A 12,967-nucleotide genomic window follows, 5' to 3' on the forward strand; every position below is an offset into this window, starting at 1 on the left:
TACTTCTTCTTATCTTGCATTTCCTTCTTCCTTTCCTGCTCTTTCTTGAAATACCTGCAATCGGATTTCTTGTGACCCTTTCTGCCACATTGATAACAAGTGACATCCTTATCCTTTGTCTTGCTCTTACTTCTATTTTGAGTCCTGTTGCCCCCATCATGCTTTTGATTTCTACCTCTTGCATTGTAGGCAGAACTGCCACCTTCCCCACTAGACTTGCGTCTAATCTCTTCATTGAGAATAGACCCTCTCACACCGTCATACGTGAGGGTGGGACTGTTGTTCAAGGAGACAACCAAGGTTTCCCAAGTATCTAGCAATGTCATAAGCAAGAAAATAGCTTTCAACTTATCATCGAATTGCTGAAGCCCACTGTCCTGCAACTGACTCAACACACCATAAAAGCACTCAAATGCTCAGAAGCTGACTTCGAGTCATCAAGCTGCATATTCACCAACTTTCGCATCAAATGCACCTGGTTCACAGGCGTGGTGTTTTCATAATTGGACTTTAGCTTTTGCCATATTGCATAAGCAGAGTCCAAACGCTTGATGTCCGTCAAAATGTCATCATTGATAGCCATTTTGATGTAGGCCAAAGCCTTCTTATTCAACTTGGCCCACTCTTCGTCAGACAAACCTGGCGGCTTATTCTCTTCCAGTGCATCTTCACAATCCTTAAAGAAAAGGATACCTTGCATGCGTTCTTGCCACAAGTCGAAGCCTTGACCATCGAACCGTTTGATTTTCATCAAACTTTTAGTGTCAGATGCGGAAGAGGAAGAAGCCATTTTAATTCAACCATAAGTGTGTATAGAAGAGAGATGCAATAGGCTGAAAATTTTAGCAAATAGGAGCAACCACAAGACTTTGCATACGATAGACGCCAATTTCTTTACATGAAACTGTCCAAATCTGAAATTTCAGCTGAAAAGTGCAATTTCAAGCACCTGTACTCAACTTTTCACTCAATTTGTCGTGACAAACATCAATACATGTGATCCCACAACTTTGGTACACCTACGTATTGCTGTTTTGACCTGTATAACCTGTAAATCACCTGTTTTGACCTAAAAACAGCCTGTTTTGGGCTGTTTTTACAGTTTTGATGACCTCTTCGACTCCGGAAGCAAGGGGCTTCGCGATGGAAGTGAAATTGATCGCGGGAGAGCAATTTTAACTCGCTGTCCAACAGACTGCGCAGGGCTGTTTTGAAACCCTAGGGCTCTCATACCAATTGAAAGCGCGAAGCAGAAGGTACCGGTAGGTGCGCATCGCGATGTAGTACAGGATTGGGGCAAGAAGCAGGAGGCGGAGTGCAGCAGAGAGGAAGCGCTAGGAATCGAAGCAGGGAGAGAGAGAGAGCTCACGTTTTTGGGGAAAACTCAAATAAGTGAGTTTTGGGTTTTTCCACTTTTATTATAAGTGACTTTAAAAAAATGTATTCAGGTTCATATTGAACCTGGACAAAGTATAAAATGGTACAAAAAGGGGTTATTTAGGCCTTTAACCCAACAACAATCTCACTACGCGGAAAAACACACCTATGCTTCCAAAAGGATGGGTGACTATGGAGCACCCTCTGCAACTGTAGAAGGTGGGAACCGGCTATAGGAATGCCTTGCACGAGGATTTCCTTGGACGAGTTACCTAGTGGAGTTATCGCCACTTATCCTAATTGTGCGGCCAGTCAAGACCCGAGTGCAGATACCTTAAAATAGGACCGATTAATCCCCATTTGGGGACTTTAACTCTTGTATCTCTTGGAACTCTAGACACTAGTCATCTTGTAGAGCTTATGAGCACTAAGTGTTGTACCAATTATACTTCTGAACTTTGTACTTCTGAACCGGTTCATAAATCTAAATGTACATTTCCAATTGCCTCAGTCTATGTCATCAGAAGTCTTTCATTCTAGTTCAGTTGTCTGTCTGAATTCTCAATATCTGGTCTTCTGAAGTCTGATTCTATTCATCTAATCCGATCTGAGAGCTAGCATCTGACTTTGAATCTCTAACTCTGGAATAGTTTCAATTGACCAGCTCATTCCATTTTGACGATTATGGTAGTCTCCCACTTACAATTCACTCCTAATCAGCTATTCGCAATGCCTCCACGTCGTCTTGTGCGAGAAAGGAGAGCTCTACAATGTTTGTTGAAGATCGGGACCATACCGGCACACTAGTTGAGGAATCATAGCATGGTTATAATGAGGAGAAACCACGATCCCAAGGTGAATAAATTGATGCCAATTCAGGTAGAAGAGGGACCGAGGAGCATCGAGTCTCTGAAAACTCAGTACATTCACAAAGAAGACACTCATAGAGAGCTGAAAGATGCTCTCATTCACATGGCTCTTAGTATTCATATGGGAAGAACAAAGCGAAAGTTCATACCAATGCCAATGATGCCAACAGGCATAGTGAAAGACCATGATCACACACACAATCTGGTCGAGGGAAGGAGCCTAACACAATTACAGAGACTGATGACGACTACAATGACAGATGGGAAGCAGCCACTGACCATCACCATTTTAAGTGGACTTCCGAGAGATATAGTCGTGTTCACGGCATAAAGGAATATCAACTTCTCAAAGAGGCCACCACCATCCGCTGGTGGACAAAGACTTACCATTGGACATGGGTACGACAGGTTTTGTGTTCTGACCCCGCTTTACACCCTTCATAGTGATCATTGAGGATAATGATCTAGGTTAAGAGGGTGAGAATATTAGGCATCAAGTAAATTGGGGCGTATTTACAGAGTAACAAGCAGTGAAAAGTCAGTGAACCTAGGAGGTCCCAGAATAGCTAGGGTCTTTGGACAAGACATAGGTCCTAAACATAAACCAAGAGCAAGTGTGTAAGTAGGCTAGATGGCTAACCATGTCAAGTGTGTTGGGAATAACAGCCTACTGGCTCCCCTGATCATACCCCACAGTCTGTACATGCTCATTTATTCACTATTTTTGTGTTTGGCCATTACATGGCCATATACAATGTGGACACAATGTGTACACATTGTGCCCTAACTTAAAACCTATAAAGGACATCTTAAAACTTAAGCGTACAATAGAAGTACACTTTCAAATCTCGTTTTTTTGCTTTGTAGCCTCTTTCTGCTCTCGTCTCTCGCACATATTTGCTCTTGCTCGCCTCCTTTATACTCCTCCAACCTCTACACACCTTGTGGTAGGTGTTCTATGCATATTTCCGCACGTTCAAATAGTATATGTAAGGTGCAGCGGATGTGAATGAGTGCTCAAGATGAGTGCTCCGAACTTTGCTCAAGATGAGTGCTCCGAACTGTGCTCAAGGGTTCCTTTTTCTTACGGAAGGGAGAGCCTTCCGTTCCTTTAAGTGAGAGAGTGCAAGTGATCACAAAACAAAGTGGTAAACACTGTGAATGAAGGTGTTGAGACTGAGAGATAGAGAGAGAAGCATACGACACAGAATGTTGTCAAACCCTCCTCCGAAAGCCCCACTCTCTATGGCAAGAGCGGTCTACTATTGATTGCACAAATCTCTACAATGCTATGGACTTGCTGGCGATGAGGATGACGACGAGACGGGCTGAAATTTGAAAACGCTAATGGATGAAATCTGCAAATCTTTATCTGTTGATTTCTGACTCCATGTCAGTGACGACGATGCGACGACGACGCGCTGAAAACGCAGATGCTGAAATATGCGTTTTCCGGGCTGAAACTGCAAACTTCGATGGATCTTACCGTGTGGAGAGAATCTGTTGCGGGAAGGTAAGATCTGCGAGGTTTGGGACTTCTACTGCAATGTCTGACTGCTGAAAACTGAAAACGCTGATGCTTCTGATGATCTTGTCGCGATGAATCTGCAAAACGCTAGGGCTGATCTGCAAATCAAAAAACGCTCGGGGCTGAACTGGGTCCTTGATGCAAAAACGCTAGGCTTCTACTGTTCTGCTACTGCCGGGGCTGATCTGCCATGCAAAAACACTAGGCTTGCTGTGGATACAAAAACGCTAGGTTTGCTGATGGGTGAAAAAACGCTAGGCCTTGTTGTTGCAAAAACGCTAGAGGGTCTATTGTTCTGTTGTCGCCAGGTTGACCTGCAAATGCAAAACGCTAGGGCTGATCTGCAATGGAAGGAAAACGCTGGCTGATTCTTGTTGATGGCTGAAAACGTTGAGACTTCTTGCCGGGAGGTCTTGCTGAGAATGTGCACTGCCGGATGTCTGATCCCTGCTGCCTCTTCTGCCAAAAAAGGCTAGCGCTAGGGTTGCTTACATACTTCCTTGTCAAATTGCCCTACCCAGTTCCCAACAAAAGTCACTTAAAAATAATAAGTGAAAAATGGCTAAAAATAGGGAAAATAGGTATGTGCACTGTAAAAATGCTCCTGATGGAATCTGATGCTAATCTGATGATCATGTTGTGTGCAACCAGAGGATATGCATCTACTCTAAGTGCCTGGACATGCACGGTCTGCGAACAGACTCACAAAAGTGCCAAAACACTTCTTAATCTAACTGAAGTGAATTGGATTGAACCCTTGTCATGAAGTAGCTTGTCCACGTACACATAGAGTTAGATGTGCACGTGACAGTATCAGAGCAAGGTTTCTCACGACAAAGTTGGTTAGGGTTGCTGCAACAGCTTCTTCCATGCTGTATTTTTCAGTTTGGAGGTGTTCATCATCACTTTTGGGGTGAGGGTTTCCCTAGAAGTCACAGACAAGTTTCAACAAGTTTTATATTTCTATTGTTGTTGTGACAATTTTCAACCATAAAAACAGGTCCATACCAAGCTCTAGCAAATATTGTACTCCTCCATCCAGTGGGTGGCACGTGCATGTGGCTCTCTGTGCCACATGGACATGCTTCATCGACTTCTAGATAGGTGGAAAACTGGCAATTTTGTGAGCCTATTCGCAAGACCTGCATGTCCAGATGAGTCCATTAGATTAGGTTTCCACTTTTGGAACCCTCTGCATAAATGCTTTGTACACACATTTTCACAAGGGTTGTTACACAACGGTGGGTTTCTGGCATGACGTGCATGTAGTTTTAGGTTAGAGGAATCCAATGAACCATTCAACTTGTCATGTGCACATCTAACCCTATGTGGTGGACAAGCTACTTCATGACAAGGGTTCAGTCAGTCTAACCTAGGAAGTGTTCTGGCACCTTTGTGAGTCTATTCGCAGACCGTGCATGTCCAGACACTTAGAGTAGATGCATATCCTCTGGTTGCACACAGCATGATCATCAGATTACCATCAGAACCCATCAAGAGAATTTTTACAGTGCACTGACCTATTTTTCCTATTTTAGCCATTTTTCACTTATTATTAATAAGTGACTTTGTTGGGAAACTAGGTAGGGCAATTTTGACAAGCATGAATATAAGAAAACCTAGCGCTAGCACTTTCTAGCAGAAGATGCAGCAGGGACCAGGCGTCCAACAGTGCACCTTCTCAGCAAGGACCCCCGGCAGACAACTTAGCGTTTTCAGCCATCAAGAAAGGCAAGTGTTTTCAGCCATTGCAGATCAGCCTGAGCGTTTTGCAGTTGTAGACCAGCCTGGTGACAGCAGAGCACAGCAATTCCAGTAGCGTTTTTGCATCAGATACAGATTCAGACCTAGCGCTTTTGCACCATAATTTCAGCCTAGCGTTTTTGCAGATTTCCGGCGTCATAACCTTCTCTGCATCATCGTTTTCAGTTTTCAGCATCTAGACTCCGCACCGCAAGTCCCGAACCTCACAGATCTCACCTTCCCACAACAGTCCTCGCCGCATAGTCAGATCAGCCAACGTTTGCAGATTCAGCCCGGAAAACACATATTTCAGCATCTGCGTTTTCAGCGCATCGCCGTCGCATTGTCGCCATCGCTGTCGTCATCGACATAGAGTCAGAATTCAGCAGATACAAGATTTGCAGATTTCAGCCATTAGCGTTTTCAGATTTCAGCCCATCCGTCCTCATCGTCGTTGACATCGTCGGCAAGTCCATTGGATTGTAGAGATTTGTGCAATCAATAGTAGACCGCTCTCGCCATAGAGAGTGTGGCCTTCGGAGGAGGGTTTGACAACATTCTGGTGTCATATTCTTCTCTCTCTATCTCTCAGTCTCAGCACCTTCATTCACAATGTTTATCCACTTTGTTTGTGATCACTTGCACTCTCTCACTAAGGGAACGGAAGGCTCTCCCTTCCGTAAGTGCAAGGAACCTTGAGCACAATTCGGAGCACTCATCTTGAGCAAAGGTCAACATTCACATCCGTTGCACCTAACATTGATATCAGAGCTTTGACAGTGTTCTATATCACTCAAGGAAGGAACCACAGAATTTTTTTTTATTGTTGCGGTCGCACGTAACCCAAGTCCACCTGGGCGTATCGATTCCTAATCGTGTTTTTGTAGACTACCCAAGAAAGAAGCCCCTTGTTTCTCTTTTCACTCATTGAGAGCGGACCGTGCACTTAGCGGCCGGCCAATTGGACGTGAGGTGGGAAAAAGCAACCTTGGTGTTAGCGCAAGGCCGCCAAGGGGTGCACCCGTGGGAAAGAGGAGCTCGAGTAAGAGAAGATCCTTCTCTAACACAGATTGGAAGCTAAAGACGACCCTCAAGAACCTCAAGAACTCAAGACCCTCAAGAACCCAAGAACCACAAGACCCCAAGTTCCTCGTAAACTTAGGAACCCAAGACTTCACTGTATGGTCATTGCCCGAAGCGGAATGGATACTTTGCATGGAGGTGATGAGCATGGAAGTGGCCAAGAAGAATTTCCCCCACCAGGAGGTTTTTCCGACCCTCCTCCTTCCCCATCTACGCCAAGGATTGCACCAAATTCTATGGAGGCTTTGGTCAAGACGATGATGGACATGATGAGACAACAAGAAGCGTGGAACGAAGAAAGAATGGAAGCCTTCGAGCGTGAGCGCGAGCAAGCACGCTTGGTGAACGAAGAAAGCATGGCAGCCATAGAGCATGAGCTCGAGCAAGTACGCTTGGCATGTCACGTGCACATTTAACACTATGTGTACATGGACAAGTTACTTCATGACAAGGGTTCAGTTCAGTTCGGTTAGCCTAGATTAGGAAGTGTTCTGGCACTTTTGTGAGTCTGTTCGCAGACCGTGCATGTCCAGGCACTTATAGTAGATGCATATCCTCTGGTTGCACACAGCATGATCATCAGATTTCCATCAAATTCCATCAAGAGCATTTTTGTAGTGCATAGACCTATTTTTCCTATTTTAGCCAATTTTCACTTATTATTTTTAAGTGACTTTTGTTGGGAAACTAGGTACGGCAATTTGACAAGGAAGTATATAAGAAACCCTAGCGCTAGCACTATTGGGTAGAAGAGGCAACAGGGACCAGACATCCAACAAGCAAACATCCAACAAGCACCTTCTCAGCCAGACCCCCCCCCCCCCCCCCGGCATGTCAACCTAGCGTTTCCAGCCATCAATAAGAATCAGCCAACGCTTTTCAACAATTGCAGATCGTGATGAGCGCGCGACGGTGTGTGCAAGTGATAGAGCACGCGAAGATGTGCAGGCCTTGAGGCTTGAAGCGGAGGCACTGTGCTGCAGAAGGGAAGCACTAGCAGAACGAAGAGGGAGAGAGAGAGAGCTCACGTTTTTGGGGAAAACTCAATAAGTGAGTTTTGGATTTTCCCACTTTTATTATAAGTAACCTTCAAAAAATGTGTCCAGGTTCAATATGAACCTAGACAAAGTATAAAAATAAATGTACAAAAAGGGGTTATTTAGGCCTTTAACCCAACAACCTCCCACTTAAAGGCATAAATGACGCCTTTAAGTTAACCAACTCCCACCAACTGTATGCAATGCTCATGTTGAGCCTTAGCAAAACTCTTGGTGAGAACATCTGCAGAGTTATCCTGTGTATGGATCTTAGTCAAGCTGACTAGACCATCCTCCAATACCTATCGTATGAAGTGGTACCGCACATCTATGTGTTTAGTACGTGCATGAAACATGGCATTTTTGGCTAAATAGACAACACTCTGGCTATCACAACCCAACACGAGTGTATGAGCAGGCATGCCAAGTTCTTTTGCAAGTCTGCCCAACCAAATGGCCTCTTTTGAAGCCTCCGTAGCTGAAATATAACCTAGAACACCAAGAGACTGCACCACCAGCAATGGCAAATACATATCCACTGGTAGATTTCCTGGTATCCATGTCACCTGCCATGTCTGCATCACAATATCCCTGCAACTTTAAGTCACTTTTGCCATAACAGATACACTTTGATTGTATACCTTTCAAATATCTTAGAATTCATTTGACAGCTTCCCAATGCGCTTTGCCATGATTCGACAGGTATCGACTAACAACTCCCACTGCATAAGCAATGTCGGGACGAGTGGCAACCATAGCATACATAAGAGAACCACAAGCTGATGCATAAGGGATTCCCTTCATTGCTTTCAATGTTACCTCATCCTTTGGGCAATCTGCTTTGCTAAGCTTAGTGTATAGAGGTAAAGGTACTCCAAGAGGCTTAGCATTAGGAAAAATATGTACCCTCTAGGGGCCCTTTGGGATTAAGGTTAATTAGAAGCCAACCAATGAGAAGAGGGTGGTGGACACACTCTATGCCCTCAAAAATGTAGGGGGACAAAGTAGTCTTACACTTTTTAAATGGGCTCTTACCTAGTGAGAAGGTGGGGTGGAGGGGGGGCCATATGGAACCTCCAACTTCCCTCCTTTTTTATCCGGTTTTGAAAAAATCCCAAAAATTTGAAATTTTTCAAAATTTTCAAAACTCAAATTTCATCTTCTTAAAACCCCCTAAAACTATTTCATAGTCAAAAAAGCATTTTTTAACCTCAAAAAGTCAAAACGTGCACCCAAAAACCCTAAAAATTCAAATTTTTTAAAAAACTTTTGAAAAATCTTTTTTTGCTATCCAGAGCTCCCCCAAAAGTAGTTCTTAGGCAAAAAGTGATTTTCTCTCTCTAGAACCCCTTTTCCAACCCCTCCTTGGTTGCAACCATCACACTCATCCTCTACTCCAACACTCTCTCTCTCTACGCCATCTCCATTGCTGCAGCAAGGAAGCTCCTCTCTCCTCCCCTACCACCTTCCATTGCCACACCAAGCAAAGGTTATCCACCTTCTCCTCCCATTGCCACACCAGGCAGGCAAGGGTTATGCACCTTCTCCTCCCATTGCCACAAGGGTTAACCACCTTCTCGTATCACTTTATCCCATCTACATTGTAGCAACAAGCAAGGTCCTTCTCCTCCTCCTAGTTTTCTTTGCTCAACCATAGCCAACTCTACTTCGCAAAGGCGGCCAAAGGATGAGGTCACAGCACTTGCATGCCACAACACTAAAGGTGTAGATCATGAGTGGGTGCCACAAGAGTTCACCAAAGGTGCTTGGATATACATGCAACCATCTGCTATTGGCCCTCATCGTGTGCGGAATCGTGCAAACTTGGATCTTCATTGGAAAGGAAAGCTCCTTGGCTTCAAGAACCGCAAAGACAAGGGGACCGTAGCCATTGTGCAACATGTTTTCTCAATGTCAACCATGCATTTGCAACAACCACCTCGATTTCCAACACATTGTAAGTACATGTTTTGAGAATACAAAGCTAGGTGTGAAATCACAATGTAATGTTATTATGGATTCATACTTAAGATTTGTCATGCATTCATAGTCATATTTCCATCCACATTGGTGGAGGAGCAGCCACTACATAGTCTCTCCGGCACATTCAATGCTATACATGCGGATATTGGAGCAATAATGTTCCCACATCTTTGCCCAACCAAACTGGTTCAAAGAAGGATTTTCTTCTATTCTCACGCCTTTGGAACGCTTGAATCCATCAAAGTAACTTCCTTATTAAGTATGGAGTGGCCGGTGCCAGATTTGTGGTCGGTAGCATCTTTCAAGCAAAAGATGATAATGGATGCCCAAAACTCTTTGAAATACTCTAAAGCTTCTAGGTCTGTGGAATTAAGTTGGTGTTTGCCTATTCATTGTTTTGTGCACATTTTTAAACAGTTTGGATTTGTGGAGACTACCACAATGCTTGTATGTAAAGATGCGCATTACGAGGAATTAGGAAGGCTTTTAGCAGAGGACTGGGGTTTTGTGGAGGGCATGCACAACAAGGACCGGTACCGTTGTAAGGTTGGAGCTTCAGGTATTGGAATGCGCTATTTGAAATCCCGCACCTCCTTGTACATACGATTTCACTATGATCGTTGGATGTGCAAGCTTGGAGTGTGGACTCCCTTACAGAGTGTAGACGGCGCTATTGCAAGCTTTGACATTGCAGTGAAGATGCCCAACGATGCTTTGGAGGCAATCCAAGTGAACAAGCATTGGACTCTCAGTAATGTTCGAGAACATTTGGTTATTATGGGTTTTGAGGCCCTTCAACTAGCACAATTTCGTTTACAAGGTCACAAGGTGAGAATCCTTCCACCACATTTTCAATACATCATGGTTTGTCGATCATTGGATGCTTATTGTAATGAATGTCCGCAGATTGGGAAGAGAATGGAAGACAAATTGAAGGTCGAGGAGGATTGGGAGATGGATGGAACTATGCTATCGATCTTATAACTTTGTAACTCTTGCAATTTTCAAACTGATCCCCGTTGTAATCAACATGATTTGCTTCGGCAAATCATGCCTTTGAATATAATTTTTGCATTGGGATGAGAAATCATTTTTTGGTGAAAGTGCCTTTTTTTTTTAATGTCTTAAAAAAAGGGTACAAGGAGGGCCACCTAACTCATTCACTATTTTCACTTTTACAACTCTTAAGCTCCACCACTCTCTATCTACACCCCAGGCTAGACATGGATGCTTCCACAACCTCTGCATCTGCAACCACATCCACCCCTTTGTCACGCTTCATCCTCTTCCTCGAGGACACCAAATACAAAGGGAAGTTGGACCTCCACACCTTTTTTACTCGTCTCCCTGACCTTGATGCCACAGTTGCCCTTCACAAGGATGCATTTGCCGAGATTTTTGCGTTCATGGAGGAGTACATCATAAATATTCTGTATCTATCCCCCCACATGTAGGGATCTGGGTGCCTTACGATCTTTTGCGCTATATACACAAAGGTGATCGTCCATTCTCCAAGCGGTTACAACGATTCCAAGAAATTGCAACCGATGTAGGCCATTACTTGGACGAGTAAGCCCCAAGGGTGTCAACGCTCAAGAAGCGCAAGTTGGGGATGGAGTATCTTTCTCGGCTCGCAACATTTATCTTCTTGGTGAGCGAGGAACCTGATTTGCAGGAGCTCCGCTTACCACACCTTCAGGTTGGGTCCTTTATCAAGGACACCAAGGAGCAGCAGGTTATCCCCATGAACCCTGTAGCGGAAGGAAAGGCACACCGGCTCGAGTACCCTAGGGGTCTTGAGGAAGTGGTTGAGAAATCCATAGTTGCGGCTGGCCCTAGTGACACTCCAGTGCCACTACCACTGACGGATGTGGCTATCCCAGAGGTAGAAATCAGCCGCTTCTCCTCAGTGTTAGTGGATGGGGAGGAGTATGTGTTCCTGCATGATTTGGAGAAAGCATTTGACCTGCGCATGGATGAATGCTTGAGCGTGCTATGCAGCAGCACCAAATGTCCCTTAGACAATACGCCAGATGCCCTAGAAAGCAAGCTCTTGCCAGATGGGGACTCTGTTGCTGACACTATTGCAGTTGTATGTGCGGAGATCCTAGCAGCAGAGCAGTTGCACGTGGTTGATGAAGAATTCCAAGCCACGCAAGCCAAAGTTGAGGCTACTAGGATGCCTATGCCATTATGCAACCTCCCATCTGATGATCCAAAGATCGTATCTGTGGTGCATAGGAGCATTGACTTGGATGCAAAGGACAACAGGGATGAGGACGACAAGGAGCAGAAGGTAAACTGTATCCTAATTTTCATGTTACTATTTTATCCTTCATTGTCTTTTTTCTCAACCTTCATCGGTTTATGACAGGATGTCGTGGAGGTTGATGATTTTGCTGCAAGGACGGGTGGCAAGCGGACGGGCTTTGGACCTCAAGCTTCCCTTGCGCATTACCTAGGACAACCCCCCCTTGGCGATGTGGCCATTATCCATAATGAATTTAATCCCCAAGCCCATTTTATGACTTGGTCGTTAAAAGCTTTGAGCAAGTTTTTGTGTTTGAGCACCATTGCTCAAACTGCGCATCAAGTGTTCCTAGTGCGTAGATCCCTTGTATGCACAGCGTTTGGCACTGGCTTTCGTGGTAAAGTGCTTGCCCAGATAGGGATACATACTTCCATTGGCTCAACTGCCCCAAAGGCCATAGCGCAGTCCCTCTTGATTGGGGAGTTGCCTTACGCGCAAAATAGGCGCCAGGAAATGGTCAAAAAAATTATGGACTCCTCAGATACATGATGTAAAATCACCGTTTTGAAAGTAATAAAAAATATTTGAGATTATCTCTCTATCTTGCAAATTCTTTTGAATGTGATTTGTCAATCTTGAAAATTGTTTCAATTGGTGATATGAAAATTGTTTTGATTGGTGACTTTGTAATTTCAAGTTCTGTATGTAATTTCATTCAATTTCAGTCAATTTAGGTATTTTATGTTCCCTAGGGGGTAGATAAGCCTACCAAGGGCCAAAAAAAGCCTGGCCACAAGGGCGCGCAAATGACCCATCCATGAGTTTTGGATGGGCCATTTGCGCGCCCTTGTGGCCAGGCTTTATTTTGCCCCTAGTAGGCTTATCTACCTCCTAGGATACTTACAAAGCACAAATTTATTGAAATGAATTGGTTTTGCATCATTAATTTAGATGCACCCTTTTTATGGCAATTCCAACATATGTTCACACTCAAGGACACTAGAAAAGGTGAAATCAATTATGAAATGAAGTTTCCAGCACACTATCACCTGCTTTAGCTCTACCTAGTACACCCCTGCACCAAAAAGTCCCATTA

General features: G+C 44.3%; 1 protein-coding gene across 1 annotated transcript in view; it reads right to left on the reverse strand.

Annotated features, from left to right (window-relative positions):
- Positions 1–12,967, reverse strand: part of LOC147444440 (peptide methionine sulfoxide reductase A5-like) — a 68,330-nt gene that overhangs the window by 6,984 nt on the left and 48,379 nt on the right. The window lies entirely within an intron of this gene.

This window comes from Adiantum capillus-veneris, chromosome 13 (genome assembly GCF_014529385.1).
Source record: "Adiantum capillus-veneris isolate H3 chromosome 13, ASM1452938v2, whole genome shotgun sequence".
In the NCBI taxonomy this organism is placed as follows: domain Eukaryota; kingdom Viridiplantae; phylum Streptophyta; class Polypodiopsida; order Polypodiales; family Pteridaceae; genus Adiantum; species Adiantum capillus-veneris.